An 18,735-nucleotide genomic window follows, 5' to 3' on the forward strand; every position below is an offset into this window, starting at 1 on the left:
AAACTATTCTCGTCCTTTTGATTACTGTATTTGATATCGTATAGTCACATCAATCATACAATAAACGTCACTGTATAGCACCAAACTTCTCACTCCCATTCTTAGTTCAGTGGCGGTGGGGGTCGATGATGCAGAATACCCCTTCCTACCTACCGTTTGTGTATGGTACTAAGGCAGGGTCATAAAACTAAAGGACCAAAGTTATTAAAATCAATTTTAAATGTCCAGACGTTACTAAAAACTTAAATTGCCAAAAAAACTTCCTGATACAATGAACACAAATTTTCGAATTTTCTGAAAGCGTTCATCACACGTGTCTACCAACTATCCACGGCTATGACCGTGACATGTAGTACGTGTAGAGTAGTACCCTAAATGCGTATAGGCGCGCCTAATCAAAAGTCATCGTGGGAAAGTTCACGTAACAAAAAATATTTAATTGCTAGACTGTTCTACTGATTAAAAACATTTTTAGAGTGTAGGCCTACCGTAGCATACTGTGGATGCATAGATGATCCTGTCTGGGTTAGCTGTCTACGAACTATTCATACGGTAATCTTACTTTATTTATTTACTTTCTCATGTCACTTACTTAGGCCAGGCTAGGCCTAGCTTGATTTACGTCGGTGATCTTTCACGAACCAGTACCCCGTCGACGACCGTGACGTTTAATCAATCCCGGCATTGTTCTGTTGCTTGTCCCGGCCCTAATTATTGGGAAATGTATGAGGGTAACAGTACTTTATAACAAGAAGTAGACCTAGACTAGTGCCTACACTTCTTAACAACACCATTTAGTCCGAATTATTACTGGGGTCAAGCAGGCAATACCAAATTATAATGGGCCTAAATTGGTTGTTGTGTAGGCCTAGGCCTATACCTAATTAGTATAGTAAAGTATAGGCTAATAGTATTATTATTAATATTTAATATATGAGTCATAAAAAATAATGTTTTTAGTGTTGGCGGAGACCAGATAGGGATACAAGGTAGTGCCAGGTGTAGTGCCTACATAAGACAGTCTAGTTTATGAATATGATTTTTTTTTTTCGATTTTTGAAAATTATTTTGTCACTTATAGGCTATACAGAAATATACAGACTTACAGTCTATAGTATACTTTACATCCAACAATTCAGCACTTGCCGATACGTACGATCCATGAAAGGAACCAGTGGCGTATCTAGGGGTGTGCGTAGAGATGAGGGGGAGGGGGAGGCGTACCCCTCCAAAAATTACTTCCCCCCCCCAGCCGCCCCTAAAAATCACAGTCAAGTAGTTAAAAATCCTTAAAATCACCTTATTTTGCGAGTTAACGCCCATCAAACTGATCATCGACCCCTTCCTCCCAAACTTTACCTTCGCGCCTTTCAATCAGCACTCTCATTTCAAGAATCCTAGATATGACAAGAGTGTGGTGTGTTTTATCTTCAAAACAAAAATCTGCCTATCAACACACGATTCTCCAGTGGAATGGAAGGAAAGCTTTTAACCACCCGTTAAATTTGTTAAATTGAGTCAAATTTGACGATTTATTTGTAAATTTATAAAAATTTAAGAAGGGTTCAATTGTGATATTGTGAAATTTCTCTCTTTTTTTTTTTTTTTTTTTGGTAAATTCTATAAAATGAACAAAACCGTGACAAACTGACGTCTTTGTGTTGAATATAAAAAAAGTTCTTTTACTGTATTCGCGCGAATAAGCGCCCCGTTTGAATAAGCGCCCCTTTCGAATAACCGCCCTCCTAACGTGAAAATTTCCTTAAGCGCCCCTTAAGATTTTCTTTTATCACATCAATAATCCAATCAATTCTGGGACTGTGGTTGTTGGCATGATTTGAGCTGCAGAGTGGAACACATTCTTCTTAGGTCAATATCAAAATGAGGATATTTCTCTTGGAGAGATGAGAGCTCTGATCCATGGACAGATAGTTTATTACTCTTTACATATTTGTCTATGCCTAGTCCTTCTCCTCTTTTTCTTTTTCCGACCCTTAGAACATTCTCATCTGAGTTTTCAAGAAAAAATACAATGGTCCTGCCATCCTGCTAATCTCAATCGGCCGATGACCAACAAGCTAACCACTACCCACCACCACTAATTGCATCTGCTATTTTTCTGTTATGTAAATATTCACGCATTCATGTCATGAGCCATGCAGGGGTGGCGCCAGCGGTGGGTGGAGGGGCGGGCCCCCGTCGGGGAGAGCTGGCCTCCTCGTCGGGGAGAAAAAGCACAATTCGTCGGGGAGAAAAAAATATTACAAGTTTTTTTTTGCATATTATTAGTAGACTCTAAAATCGATTAAATAAGCCTTTGAAACCCACAAATTGTCGAAATTTTCGGGGGCTTCCCCCCAGGAGCACTTTTTAAGGCTTTTAATCGAATCTCGACCACGCTCACTTTGCTTTCGTCGGGGAAATCTGACACCTCGTCAGGGACCTCGGGCCCCCCGCCCCCGTCGGGAAAATCCTGGCGCCACCCTTGGAGCCATGTTCTCTGGACGATTATCTTTTCCGCCTAACCACCATTCATAATGTCCTTATATAATCTTTTTTCATTCAAAAAGTGCCTCTTGAATTTAATAATTTCCCATAAGAACCCTTCGATTTTCATCTATTTCCATAAGCGTCCCCTCAATTTCCACTCTGTTTTCATAAGCTCCCCGTTTAAATAATGCTTAAAAAATAGTAATCCATTACTATATGAGTAAGTTCAAGATTCAAGATTTAAGAATTATTTTCTGCTGATAATCTCATAAAAATGAATAGCGCCCTCTACTGGTTGCCAGCATTCATTTTGTATTTTGAGTGATTACCACCTTGATTTACTGTACCGTAAAAATATGCTCGTGCCGAGAAAGCAATACGAGCATTAGTAGCGCGTGATCAGAATTCTGCTTTATAAAGCAACTGTTATCACTCTATGCGTCTTCTCCATGCATGTATTTTGTTGGTCCACATTATAATAAAGCAATTACTGTAGTTGCATTGGCATACGCGCGCGCTTCGTCAACGCGTTTGAATTGCTGCAGTAGTGTAAATCAAGCTTAATAACAGGTCTACGAGCATGTGCAGAACGTTGATGACGTCTCGAGTTCATCTCGATTGATTGTTTACTTAGTAAATGTTCCGATCCTAGCTTTTACCATTACTACAGTATAACATCCTCTTAAGTACGAGCCATGTAGATTACTTCAATTAACTTCGTAATGAATTATGTTCGCATTACATGTATTGTATAAATTTGTTTCGAGATCAATATGAAGGTTGCATCAACGGTAGAAGGAGGAAGAAGAAAATGTTCTAATAATCGCCAATGAACTCAATTTCAATCAATGATAACAATAGTCACTCCGCCAACACACGAGTCATATTTGACAAACGATCGGTGACCGATATTCAAAAATGTAATTCTTATATCTATTTATTTTTTTTAAAAATTCTTTCACATCAAGTACACTCTTACTTACAAGATGTAGAGGTAATGTATTAAGTCTCTTTATGAAGTTTCTGGAGGGCGGAGGAGGGGGTTTGACTTTATTTATTATCATATATCATGATACGATAAAGTGATAAACTCTTTACCGTCTTGCGGCAATGATACGTAGGCCTATAATAAGTTGTGAATTTAATGAAATAAATCTGCGAATCAGTTCCCGCATGTCAGTGTGCGTAGGAGGCGGGGTGGGTTGGGCTTTCCCGCTGCAGCTCAGTACCCTCCCCACCCCAAACAGCTTCCTTGAACATTTTAAGAAAATAGAAACATGCGCATTAATAAACACGTTACAGTCCGCCAATAGGCCTATTTAAAGCTTTGATGGATATTATGTATTACCGTACTCCAGGAAAAAAAAAGAAAGAGAATTTTATGAGAGATTTGTTGATCCCATTTTCGGCATCCTAAGAGAGAAAAATAATAATTTCAGGGGTTGCCCCAAATCAGAACAGAATCGGCCTCGGCCAGCTGAGGGCTTAATTCTCATAATTGACGGGGAAGGAAAGGGGAAAGGGGAGCGAAATACCTATGACTTAGTCCGTTAATCCACTCACTACATAAAGACCACTGAACTTTGACGGCTTTTGAATACTGATTTGATTTCATAACCCCATGGACCTCGTACGTGGTGTGCTTTCGTTGCTCGCAAAATGCTTCCGCTTGTTATGCCTACCGGTTATAGGAGATTATACAATCGATAAAATTAGTCTTCCAGAACTGGATTGGGTTTATTCGGTGTAAACACCACGGATTGCCCACGAAAGTCTAGAAGAAGACTTACTTCCAGGGTCCTTTTGGTGGTGATTGGGCAGTACACCAGGAGATAATCCCCTACCCTTTTCTGAAAAGTGTACTGCGTTCTTCAACGTGCACATGGGCCGTAAATGCACATGGGACCAACGGCTCCCTCCAGCTGAAACATAAGAAGAGGGAGCGATAGGAATTGAACCGGGAACCTAATGATCTCCACGGTTCAGCGCGCACACAGTCTACCACCAGATTAACCGACTGAACCAATTTCCTTTTTTCAATTCAATTCAAATTTTATTTTTATTTACAAATGAAAATACATCATCTGGATAATACAATAGACACATACATTTAGAATAGTAGGCCTAATTGTAGAAAAATAATTGAAAACAACATTTTAAACAACATTCAATTCAGAATTATTAAATTGCACATATCTTTACAAAAATAAAAAGGAAATTCACTATTAAAAGGGGTTGTATGTATTTAACAAATTCATTGTAAAAAAATTAGAACAACTTTAACTTAATTTATATTTAGGTTCACAATACATAGGAGGCCTTTGGATGGTTCATGGTCAACGGAGGCCTACTTTAGTTGTTTTTATCTAATGTCTCTATCCTGAGTCAGGCTCTCTTCCTCCTCCCTTTCATTAAGTGTTTTCCAATTTAAGTAATGTAGGCTCTCTTTTTAACAATGAACGAAGTAAAGTAATATCCGATAATTACAGCGTTAAAATGCATTGATTGGGGTATAGCCTATATCAGGTTTAATTTTGTTTGGAATAAAATAAAGAACACACAATTACGAAAGGCAATATTCTGTGTAACAGTATCTTCAATTACCGGTCACTAATCTATATTCGCTACTTCAATTGTACAGTTATTTGAATTTAACGCGATAAATAAAACAACGTATCGTATGCAATATAAGTTCGAGACACGCCGTCAAAATACATTTACAGGCGCCATAGATCTCGCGCTACATTGCTAATTAGCCGAATAATTTTAATAAGCGATTCATGGCGCTCCGTTCAATGTTATATCAAGTTAATTTCCGAAAATGAGTTTGGCTGGATGTAGGGTAGTGTGATTAGGGCTATTACTTTCTTTTGCCCATGCCACGTCGTCAAACATGGATAATGTGGTCGGCCTAGAAACGAAAATTGCGCAAAATAAAAGTCGGTATAGTTAAGTAGGCCTAGCTTTGCGTCAAATTTCTCAAGCGACAGCTTCCAGCTCCGTAATTTTGCACTGCGCTCATGGCTGTAAATGCTGTAATATTTAATTATACCGGCAGTCGTTCTGTTTACACAGTTGGAATAATACGCCTACTGTAAACGTGTGAATAGGCTTATACCAGCTCATGAAAGAGCGACTTTACTGCAAGATGGTGGATCAAAAACTAGGGCAGAGTGCAGTGCAAACTGGCAACGAAAACTGGCACACATCATGGCTTGAAACCTACTTATGGCTAGTTATAATGGATAAATGAAGACATTGAAATACATAAGTCACCTGTGAACATTATCCCTAGAGGGAGTCAGCTGTCGCAAAATGACTAGAGTAGTTTCTAATCGGAGGCCCTAACATTCCATTGTTAGTTCTCTGTGGCCAGTTGTAAACATTAGCATTACTCAGTGTTCACTTGATATCCGTTCGTCATCTCTGTTCACAATAGATAATGTAGACGCATCTTGACGGAAAACACAACGGATAGCCACGATTTAAATGTAAACTTAGAGAATGCAACACAACGTAAAAAACATTTAGCCAGACGCACACTTCGCCGACGCAATTTTAAAACGCAATGCGACAAAGCGCACACTAGAGATCGAGATCGTCAATTTACTCACAAAGAGCAGAGATGAAGGTGACGGCAAACAGTTGCAAGACTGTCGTACGTCGCAGTCTATCCGGCTTTGTCTTGCACGCACTCTTCCTCGCGGTCGTGGCGCAACTCATGTTCGTAAAGTCGGAAAGTGTGTTGTATCTTAAAGCGTGCTATACATTGAGTCAATGTATAGCACAATTTGACATAGGTTTAAAAAATCAGCAAAAGCACCACCACTATAGCCACCATCACATTTTCAACATTACAAATTCAAGATGTTTCTTTTTTCAAGACATAGTAGGATCATGGAGGATGGATGCACTGAAAACACCACTTAAACAAGTGGTGCTACTACAGTACGTTTACAGGAAAATGAGTACACTTGTCTGCCTTTCTGAATTGCACGATAGGAAAAACATTTAGGTCTAGAAAACCTACACAGATCGCTCACCGAAATCAATCACACGATAGGCTCCTACATGTTGCTTATTTTGTCAGTAGATGTGAACAATTTTTAAGGTTTTATTTCTGAAACGCAAATTACACATCGAATTTCAAAATCTGTGTGTGACAGTATTGAGCATTCATGCAGGGCGAAAAAGTTGATGGATCTACAGTGATTGAATCATACGCATTAGAAGTTCACACGATATATTCAATATCACATCAGCATGCTGTTGTTATTCTTGGGTCTTTATTATTATTATTATTATTATTATTATTATTATTATTATTATTATTATTATTATTATATCACCATATGCGTCCTCCCCCCCCCCCTGCACGTATGATAAGGGTGGGGAGGTGTATCTAGTTTCTGAAGAGTGTGCCTATCCTTCACAACATAGCGATTGCTCTTCGCAAAACTATTGAGCATTAAATCTAATCATATGACGTCGCGTTTAGAGTTTGAAGGCCTTTTTTAAAACCGTAAATGCTCGATAAACAAAACCTTCAAAGCGTATTATGCAAGAAAAGCGTTTAGTACCGGTAATTATTATGGGCATTATTTGCGAAATGTGATGAAATTAGGTCGTTTCATCTTTTGTATTCGTTCTCTGTTAACATAGCGATCTGGTTTTGAAACTTGAAACATGCATGCCTTCAGTTTCATTACGTTCTTAATTATCCCTATGAATTATTTGGGTATTATGAAATTTAAATATTCTCTTTCCGTCCGATTTAAACATATTTAAAGCCGGTTACTTACTGCGTGCAACGGCAACTCGACGAAGAAATCACGCGAAAACGCGGACCCAACGGATCGTCTTTTTAATGAGGATCCGTTCAGATTGCCACCGACAATCAACAGACGGCGTTGCGTCGTCTATCGCTCGCCGGAAGCAAATATGGATTCGTCGTGCGACGGTCGTACGACGATGTGAGTGTCGGGCTTAACGCATGAGACATACACACATCGATTTTGAAATCACAAAAACGGTCGATACGATCCGATATATTGAAACAAGATCGCGCGTGCACCAGTGCGTATAATCACGCGACAGCACGTGTCATCACGTAGAAATTGAATCGAAGTGGATTAGCATGTTGTTTGGGTTAAGCAACGAGTTAGTTTCCATATAGGCCTAATGATAATTTCGATTATTTGCGATGCTGATAGACCGTAAAATCAAGAGAAAGCATGTTGTACATGAATAAATTACAAAATGGTATAAATTACCATGTGTTTCTGCTATTATAACGCAAACGTGCAAATCTCCACTAGTTTCGATTTATCAATTATATCGAGTACTGTAGTATTATTAGTGCTGTGCTCTAATGAATGTTAATGGTCTGTTTTGGTAGTAACGATATCACGTACAGTACGTGATCGAGATTATTCCGCACGAACAATTTCTGTTCGTGTTTAGTCCAATGCAGAATTCCATACACGGTTAGTTTAGAAAGGCATTGTGTGTATAGGCCATTATATACTTTAACATGCTGTTAAAACGGGCCTACTGCTAAAAAGAAAAAGTGTGCCCTATTTGTATTATGTATACCGTATTCTGAACTTGTCGGGGTCAAAATCTTACACTGGCCATTGTGTTCTCATGAGGTAAATATGCATTTATCAACGCGCCTTATTCCAGTTAGTTGGGGGTTTATTAATCCATGCCGTGCCTGTGTAAATGTTGCTGGATGTACTCCCGCCCCAGGATTGGAGGCGGTTTCACACCTGGTAATAAATATGACTGTCACTCTGTTTCTAAAGCTTGCTTTCCATAAAATCGCTACTCTGCCGCTACAGCGCTTTCATTACGAGAACAACCAACTTTTTGTTCAGGGCTTTCTGGCAGTGGCGGCTCTAGGATATATTTTCTGGGGGGGCTAAATTGTCCGACAGGGTGGACTTGAGCTGGAAGCCGGGGGAAGGGTCTGAGAGGGGGGTTCCCCTTCCAAATGAGATTTTCTTTAAGAATTGGAACCTCTGGATGGCCGGAAATGGCACTCTCAGACTGTGACAGACATGTGTTGGCTTGGTGTGGGCCTATTTTTATATGTTTTATGGTTTGACTGCCCGACGAGCTCTGTCCGGCGAGGGGCTTGGCCTGTCCGGTGGGGACTTAAGCACCTGTCCCCCCGCTGGCGCCGCCATTGCTTTCTAGTCCCTGGAGTTCAATCGGAGGATCGCTTGCTTTCTGGAAGTATTAGGCCTACTAGGCCTATTATTAGACTAAAAATAGCATAGCGACCTAATTAGACTCTACCAAATCAAAACTTCTGATTTCAGGGGCTTTTATCCCTGCTGCACCCTGGGGACCCGGGGGATTTTTTCGGTTTGATTCCAGGTTGAACTCACTTCACTTTAGTCTGCATAAGTTTCTCCATCACTCTCAAACATGCCAACACCTACATCAACATCATTACCGTTCATCATCATCGTCGACGTCATCGCCATCGACATCATCATCGTCATCATTATTGTCATCGTAGTCATTATCACCTTCATCGTAACCGTCGTTGTTATCATCATCCCCTCATCATAATTATGATCATCATTAATTCACATTTTTTTTCTGGGCATCAAGGTAAACAAGGTTTAAAGATGTATTGTCTCTTGAAAATGACAAAAAAAAATCATAAAAATAATTTTGAAATTAACTTGTTCATTTGTGCAGTAGAATACATATTTTTAATTTGAGCAAAGAAATTATTGAATTTCAAAAATGTGTGCCCTGATTTTTATACTGGATTACAATAAAAATAATAAAACACTTCCATTGACTGGAAGTGTTTCTATCATTTTTCTTTGTAAAATGATGGGTAAACTTTTTTTTAAATACACTAATGTTTATGTTCAAGTTGATAATTTGTATGTTACTTAAAAATGGGCAAGTTAATTTCAAAAATGATTCAGCGGCATTGTGCCCCTCTCCACTCACTAACTGGATCACCCTAATGTTAGTACTCTGTTATTTTTTTATTACCAGGGTAGTTCTCCCCATGGATGTATACGTGCATGGTCTGTCTGCATGAATATACCGAAGGTTGACTAAAATTAATGTGTAATCGGTATAAGGCCTACCAGAAGCAAACACAGCACTTAACTTATTATTTTTTTACAATTCTAGTATATAACTTCTAGAGCGTGATCAATAACTTCTTAATGTTCCAGGCTGTATTTTGCAAGAAAATTTAATTAAAATTGTACGAGTAGTAGCCTATGTTCATAACATGTAGGCTGCAGGTCCATTTGTGTGGCAATTAGTATCCTGTGTTTTATTTATTGCATATTGTGTATATTTCATAGTTAAATACCCTCCACATCGTGTAAATACAATTGCAGTATGTTATAGTCATTTTTGGTTTATGCATTATATATGTATTATGTTTCTTGATCTTCTGGAGGAATAAGCAACTCAATTTATCTACTTATGGCAATGATAAGAAATTAAATTTTTAACAATATTATTTTCTACAGCTTTACCAGCTGCTATTTCATGGCATCCAGAGGTGCCATATTTCCAACATAGACTCTCATCCATGCTAACTTTATATATTGTGGCTGCCTCTTGAGGGGAAGGGAAAGCGGCTCTAGGTTGCCAGCATATATTTCCGGACATTCATAGGCTCCAAACAAGTTGTTTACCAACCATGGTGGGGCTAGATTTGATATGATAATTATGCTCTCAGACCTCAACTAACTTCAAAATCCTGTAGCTGTGAATAGAGATATCGGGTCTTCACTCTTCATTTACTACCAAATTTATCAAGTGCTCATACTACCCCCCCCCCCCCCCCCCCCCCCCCCCCCCCCCCACCCCCCCACCCCAACCACCCCTCACTCTAATGGCCGGACCACTTGCAAAGTGCTTCCGATGGCTATGCCCCTGTATGGAACGGTTATACGCGGCTCGCTGATTTACGCCATTTGATGATTTCATCGTGCAAACGTCAATAAACTCATTAACTTAAACCTTATTTTCTTCCTCATCAACATCAACAACATCAACATTTAAGACGTATATGTGAATACGTACATTTTGGCGGAATCTCTACATAACTCATCAGTTTCTATGAACTTATCCCCCGCGCAGCCCCTAGATACGCCACTGGTTGTCTCAAATACACGTGTTTGCTTATGATTTTATACTGTCCTTATGTGGGACCTTACATCATCCAAGGAGCCGGGCCTAGCGGAAAAATCAAGTTTAATGAGATAGGCATATTTATTCAACATGTTACTGTATTTCTTTTATCTGTGAAAGCAAACTTTAATCTCATCAATTAATTGTTCAGTATGTTTACGTTGTAAGAATGGGTCTTTTAAGATGGATGAGCTAATATGTGAGGACTTACATTACACTGGTCAGGGGTACTGACATTTTACAGAGTTTGGTCAAAACAATTTCTGTAATGACATTAGGCCCTATTGTTGGTAATGTGACGGGAATTTATATTAATTGGTGAACGCGTGTTTATCGAGGTAGACAGAAGTACATCTTGTCAATGGTCAGATTAGGCCTGTGGCCCATAGAATTCACTTCACGTATTCACGTTACTCCCCCTAAAGGCACTCACTGCGCCCCGACGGTCATCGGCCGACGTGATTCAATGGAGAGCGCAAGGTCCTTCGTATCGTTTTCAATGACGATCAGTTTAGACTGCCACCGACGACGTCTCGTCGTCTAAAGGCCGCCTAACAGGGAGCGGAGTGGGATTCGATGACCGACGGTCGAACGATTTTTATACTACGCATTGAGTGCCCGGCTTAAGTCCAGTAGTTCTCCAGGCCCGTAGGATCCGGGGGGGGGGGGGGGCACATCTAGATGTGTATGGGGGTGATGAAGGCATGAGTGCATTGCCCATCCCCACTTTTTCCCAAGAAAATGTGTCGTATTTGATAAATTATCTTCTGATTGAGAAATTACTGTCATTTGGCAAATTTAACATTCATCAAAATTCGTCAATTATCCGTGGCTACCGCCTGTTTATTTGACTCCCCCCCCCCCCCCCCCTTCCCCCCCCCGCACTTCCAAATTGCTTTCTACAAGCTGTTATCGTAGCTTCACTCATTTCTACATTACGGGAATCCATGGTTCAGTTGTGCGGCGACCGAATTATGAAATCACGCAGATTTATTTTTATGATGTATACGCGTCCTAGGTACCGTAATATAAAAGTGGGCCCTAACCCAGTATCATTTTGCCTACCACACGGTAATGACGTAACAATATTTATATTAAGGTGTCCATTGGCGAAACGGATATTTTATCGATTACACTTTTTTTCTTATTAGATCCAATACAATTTTGCCCAGGCTCAGTGTTCTTATTTTTTTGGCCTATTTTAGGCTCAAAATGTTCTTATTTTGTTCTTATGTTACACGCTTTTCAAACATTGAAAATTATTTTTGTACAGCAGTATACACTGTACTGGAATGTAGGTAAATTGGCCCCGGAAAATGACCCCTGAAAAAGGGCCCCTGAAAAAAGATGGCCCCTGCAAAAAATGGCCACCGTATAACAGGTAGGTAGGCCTGCACCTACTGTACCGTATTATAGAGGGTATTACATAGTCACACCTACTGCACATAAGGTACATATATAATTTTTTGGTTTTTCTAGTTTTTAAAAATAAAAATCTCATTTGACATTTTACCTCAGCCTCAAATTGTTCTTATTTTGTTCTTAATTTTTAAGCAATTTCAGCCTCAGTGTTCTTATAAAATATGTTCTTATAAAAAAAAAAGTGTATACGAGTGAGATTCAGACATTTGTACACCCGAGAGCCTGAGATCAGCCATACGAAATCGAACCAGAGTATACGCACTGTAATCTCGGAATGGAATCGTGACCATATCGAAACAGGGATTAACAACAATGCGAGGGCAGAAATACCTCTTATTATTTGACTAAATCTATAGATCATTACGAAGTGAAGCGCGGTAGCTTAAACTGCCAAGAGACTATATAGGTATCGTAATACAACGCTTAATGTCAACAAGGCTTCTAAGCGCTTCACATCTCTCGTATTTGGATCAGAACACATTAGAGCACATATTCAGCTCCGGGGTGGGGGGTGGGGTGCGGAATTCCATACTTTTGCAGCTAGTCAGCACATTTTGTTTTGAAATGCACAGCGAGAGACTGAACCCCGACATCAAGGTTGAAAATTTAAACGGCAACCGCTGTGCCAAACCGCATAACGGCCAGTGCGTGCGGCTACGGTACATATTTTTGTAATCCCAGAGTGTTTAATATTTAAAATTTCAGCTTATGACGTCAGGCAGTTCGCGACAGCTCACGTCCACTGTAAACACATCGATTGATAGCCTGTAGGCTAAAGTATGAAGGGTCTTTCTAAATAAAGCACAATAATAATTCCGTTCCAAAACAATTTTTTCATAAAGCGAACAGTATTTTTCACTTTTATAAATGATAACAAGATAATGACGAATGGTGTTGGCGACTGCTCGTCGACGTCTCTGTGGGATTTATTATCTAACATTATCTGAATCCTGAGTTATTGCACTGATGAATATACGCACGCTGTTGACGTCATCACAAATCTCGGCCCAAATTCTCGTGTCTTTTCGACTGCCAGTTCATGGCACGGATTGGCGGCATTTTGTCTAGGCCTATGTTTTCAGAAAGATTTTAGAAGAGAGGAAGAAGCAAACATCGCAATACTTCTTGAATTCAAGAGACGAATACTTAACATATTATGGGATTATTATTGTTTATTATTATTGAATAATTATGCATAATCAGAGAGGCCATGGCATGATTCATTTTCTAATGGAACGTAATTACTGATAAAGGGTTACGTAGGCAAGGCCAAATGACAAAATTTATAATAGGCCTATATTTATAAAATACTTTTATATATATTTGTTTAATTTATAATAGGCCTATTAATATAGGCCTACAGTAGACTTTTCGTTACGTTCGATGTGAACCAGTCTTATGAGGCTCTGTTCACAGGGCAGATATCGGTAGCAGAGTCAGAGGGTAGGGTTGCAGGAACCTATACCTTGCATCCTAATTATTTAATATTTTCAAAATGGGGATGGGTAGGGGAAAGAAGATTATATTCAAAATGTAGGTCCGGAGAGCCATTTTCGGTATTTATCGATACGGTACTATTTAAAAATATATTTGAAAATAATATTACGAATCGATAAATTAATTAGGTGAATTTATGCGATGGATGAGAGAAATGTTAAGGGCCCCATGCAAACCTAAGACTAGTTTTTTTTTTTTTTTTTTTTTTTTTTGACAGTAGTATTATAAGATAGGCCTATAATAATTATTTAGTTATTGGTCATGAGTGCTGATGCATCAACATAAAGAGACCAGAGTCGCTATTACATGCCCCAGACGGCCCAGTGTTAAAAGCAAAATGATGTCGATGTTATTTTTTAGTAGTTACAACCGCAAATGAATCATATACTATGGGGAGAGTGGTCAGATTTCGTAGTGGGGTTTACTAAATCGAGGTTAATAGTAGGCCTATAGAAATCTAAAATGTGTTTAGTATGAGCGGGAAATATAAAGCGTCGTTGACAAAATTTGCTCTATATTGGATGAAGGCCTATAGTATTATATTGATGTAACAACATTCGATCCATTTCTGTCAGACATTTCATCCAGGTGAAATCATTACTCGCTATTATCCTTATATCTGTCTATTTTCATTACAATTGTGTTTCATCGATCAGTATGTTACTGGTTAATTTGTACTTTCATTTAGATACACCGTTGTGGAAATAACACTTCTTATTTATTCAAATTGCTATATATATATATATATATATATATATAATAAACGGCAATTCAGAACATAAAGGAAGCCGCGAACGCTACAAACCTAACAACATAAATTTGCGTCTAGCCATCGCATACTACCCAAAATGACTAATAATGTTCCATAAATCACCATGGACAAACAATAACACATGGCGGAAGGAGAAATGTAAACTCCAATTTTAACACTCAAAACAGCGTAGGTCTGACGTATTCCCCTTGTCTGTATCTGTACTGATTAAATGATGACAAAGAAGGGAGACGTAGTTGTTATCAATTATACTGAATTAATATTTTAAAGAGGCTGTGATATAATTATGTTAATGAGCTCACAATTCAGTTTTATGTTAAATTGTAAACTGAGTTTTCAAAAAATAAGCTGTCATTATATCAGATTGATGTTTTCACAAATGAATTAGCTATGATACATGACGTATCCTCAACGCGCTCGCTGCGCAGTTCGCGTGCCTATGATGTAACACACAGGGCCCCGGCGGTGGCAGGCAACAAACTGGCACTGGGTGTTGGATGTTTTTTTGTAGTTTGATTAGCAATAGGCCTACGATGGGTTGTCGTTTATTGGTTATGTCTGTAGAGTTAATCTAGTTGCTTGATTTGACCGTTGGAATGTCACTAGTTTGTGATTTGGTGTGCCTGTATTTTTATCAGGGTGATTTCACTGTTCCCTCAGATTGTAATTTTTATACTTCCATTGCACTGTCCAACGAGCATTTATTATATCAGAGATATACTATAAATTATGTTGTGATCGACCCTCATGGTAACAGTACAGTCCTACACATGCGTGAGTTCCTCCACCAGTGAATATTTACTAAAATATAAATGAAAATGAGAGATGTACACTCATCCCGGCTTAGAGAAATGAAAAATCATCCGTTCAATATACACCATGATAACTACGTTCCGGTTATAGAATTGTATAGTATATAATACTAGGTCTTTATTGTGCTTTGTGTTGTGTGTTTCCTAATAATTATATCACTGTTATTTTACTTCATACCTCATTAAAAGCTTACAGAGTGCAAACACAGACATCAAAACGAAGAATGACATCTTTCCAAGCTCAAACATATAGCTTGATTTTGGGCTTTAAGGATAAATGAATATCAGTTGAGGCATTATATGAATTAGGGGATTATATTTGAAGCCTATGATAGCTATTCAGTCATTTCCTCTGCAGTTCCTCCAAGGCTAGGTCCGTAGAAAGCGAGTGTTATATTTTACACGTACACTGCACGTCTATCAACGCGTCCAGTTCATATGTCATTTTGGTAATACAGTATTGCACCGTAGGCCTATACTTCAAATGTCATAATGTTTTGGAAGGAATTAGCCTACAAGCCAAATATGGCTATTGTATATTAACAACATACCGTAATGACTGTCCATCAGTGATTAATTAGGACCTATCGCTTTATTATTATTAGTTGATCAGTGTTTGATCGTCATATTCAATCCAAATTTCATTCTGTTGTCCTATCGTAAATTATTGTTGGGCTAAATTAGGACTTCTGAAAGGACACACCATTGAATGTTAATGCATACTGTACCTAGGCCTACATAAATAATTCAACGAACATCCGCACTAGGCCTACATATTGCGTTATGTACGTGTGACTGTGATTATGTAGGCCTATAATGTGAGGCGCCCGTTTAAGTTCACTAAAGAGTTTTGTAATCATTCATTTAACTGTTTGTTACAGAATTAATAAGAAGCTTGACTCACGCTGGAGCAAATGAAGGTTGGTACAATCGCTCCCGCGAACAAATTGGTCGGTCGGATCGGGGAGCCTTCCGGATTTCGTCGGGACTGCTACGTAGTTCATTGCGTTGAAAACACAAGCGATTATAATGAAATCATGCTTCATCGTGTTGACGCAAACGCAGAAAACGCTACTGCCTAAATAGCGATGCTTGCGTTCAGTCAGCATTTTCAAATATTGCTATTGTGTGAACAGAGCATTAACTTAACTTTGTTTACGCGTTTAGACGTAACGCAAGCACAAGCGATGCTTGCGTTACGTGAACGATTTTAAATGTATTGCTTTCGTGTGAATCGAGCCTCAACCTTAATGTCTCAAATTTACAAACGCAAGAAACGCTACTGCCAATAGCCTACTGCCAATAGGCCTGTGCGCATTAGCGTTGCTTGCGTTTAACTTCCACAGTTATAAGTACACTTTATGTGAATCGAACCTCAACTTAACTTGGTTCAGCAAATTTAGACACATTAATGCAAACGTAATTTAAACACTACGAGCCTGGAGTAGCGTTAAGCTCGGTTTTTATACAATCGCTACAGAGTCGCTACACCGTTTTCACAATTCTAGCGCTGTGTAGCTGTCCATCCCTGACTCAATCGAGTCGCCAAGAGAATCTGGGATAGCGTCTAGCGATTTTTATTTTTCAATTTCAATTTATTCAAAAATAACCTCCAAACAAGGAGAAGCATAGGCCTACATAAAAACACGTTCAAACATTGGAAATAAAACATTGACTTAAATTACCGTATAAAATGTCAAATAATTTAAACACTGCACAAGGTTACTTAACTTGCATCTACGTGCAGAATGTTAAAAGGTAATCTTTTTATATAAACGTTATGGAAACCAAGCTTTACTTGCGTTTCAACAATCGCGTCTTAAGCGTGAACCAAGCCTTTTCATTGCGCGCCAAAGAGGATATCGGTTTTAATAAAGTCGCAATAGTGAAAATTAGACCATCTGAATAGGCCTATACGGTTGTGTTGAAGCTTCCTTGAGAAACTGTTATTATCTGTGGTTCAGCCGAATCGTGCAGAGAATTAATCTGATGAAAAATTAACGATCACGAGATTTGTGGCATGTCGATCGCGTGTTTTACTGCGTGATAATGTGGTTTTATGTGTGGTGGTATACGGTAAATGCTTTATATCTACCATGTTAGGGAGTCAATATTCTCAGTGAATCTATCTATTCGTGAAAATTCGTTAAAAAGTGACAATGAGCGGTGAGTGCTTATAGGGCGCAGTCGCCTTTAATTTTTCACATTTCTGTTGAAAATCAAGTTTCGTGCATCGCATTCTTTATTCAACATCAACGAAAGTATTAGTTACAAAAATGTAGTTTGGAAGCGTGTGACATCCCATGCTACATCGGTGATTCCAGTTGAAACTGTTATTTCAGTGTTTGCGGGTTGGGGTTCAAATCCAATTCTCAGATCGAAGGTTCAAACCTCCGATATGTTTAGCTTGAGTCTATGTATGGGCAGGGTGCACCGATCGTCACCATAGGTAAATTGGTACGAGTAGGATGTGTACGGCGTGCATTGAGCGCAATAAAAAAATTATCCACAGAATTCATTGAGTAACCCAAATTAAGGCCCCCATGGAACCCAGGCTATGATATTGTCGCTTCTGATAGTACAAGGCCGCCGGCAGCTTTAAGGTGCATTCACACCGAATCCGAATTTTCGGATCGGAAGGCCTACAGAACCGATCAAAAAATTTAAGAATAGGGATGCGTTAAACTTTTATCTTTTATTTTATCTTTTTATTAATTAAATTTTCTCTATCACATTATGAATCTTTAGCACAGCAGATGCTAAATTCGAAGTCAGCCAGGAAGACTGTACCAACGATGTTGCCAAGTAATTTGTGCCATTCCTGGGTAGTATACGATGAAAAATATCACCCTGAGTTGGTTCTGTGATGGTGTTCCTTATAGCGTACGGTAGATGGTGCATGCCCCTTGTGGATTTCGTAAGGCGACGCCCAGTTGAGGAAAAACAATATTTAATTGCCTGTAAATGTGGAACAAAATGAAACAAAATATGAAACAAAAGCAACAAATAATATTGATGATTAGTGTGCAGCTGAATGTTGATGATAATATTTACTATACTCACGGACGTCTTAGTTGTTTCACATTAAACAGTGAACCCGGATGGAGACATCGTTTTGAGAGGATTCAATGAAGATACAGTAGGCCTAATCTGCTACTGACATCATTGTGTCTATCATTATAAACAAAATCATGTATTACTGTACTCCGTGACCCAATGAAGTCAAAATGTTCAAGGTCTATTTTGAAACGAAATTGTATGCGCACGACGCGCAAAAGTAGCATTTTGCTTAAGTTCGCCTTTTATAAACAAAAGTTGTAATTAGTGAATATTGTGTTTTTACCGAGCTTAAGCCTACTAGTGTTTGCAAAAGCCAATGATTTGTGATTTATAATAATGTACTTTAATAATAGCAAGAACAGTAACAACACTATTCAACATTCGTGATTCTTGTTTGCATTTTATGGCTATTAAAGGTGGTTTGCCACGCGAAATAAAATGATGATGAATATTAGTAATACTGTAGGAACTATAATATAGTGATAATAATTATTATAT

The 18,735-nt window shown here is 38.7% G+C and overlaps 1 long non-coding RNA gene across 1 annotated transcript; it reads left to right on the forward strand.

Moving 5' to 3' along the window:
- The first annotated feature begins 85 nt into the window (after positions 1-85).
- LOC117121497 lies at positions 86-18,676 on the forward strand. The gene is made up of 2 exons (XR_004447574.1): positions 86-552; positions 17,926-18,676. It is a non-coding gene; the product is annotated as an uncharacterized LOC117121497 (long non-coding RNA).
- Positions 18,677-18,735: the final 59 nt, after the last annotated feature.

Source organism: Anneissia japonica, unplaced genomic scaffold, assembly GCF_011630105.1.
Source record: "Anneissia japonica isolate Jap-2015-1 unplaced genomic scaffold, ASM1163010v1 scaffold287963_len587249_cov193, whole genome shotgun sequence".
NCBI lineage: Eukaryota > Metazoa > Echinodermata > Crinoidea > Comatulida > Comatulidae > Anneissia > Anneissia japonica.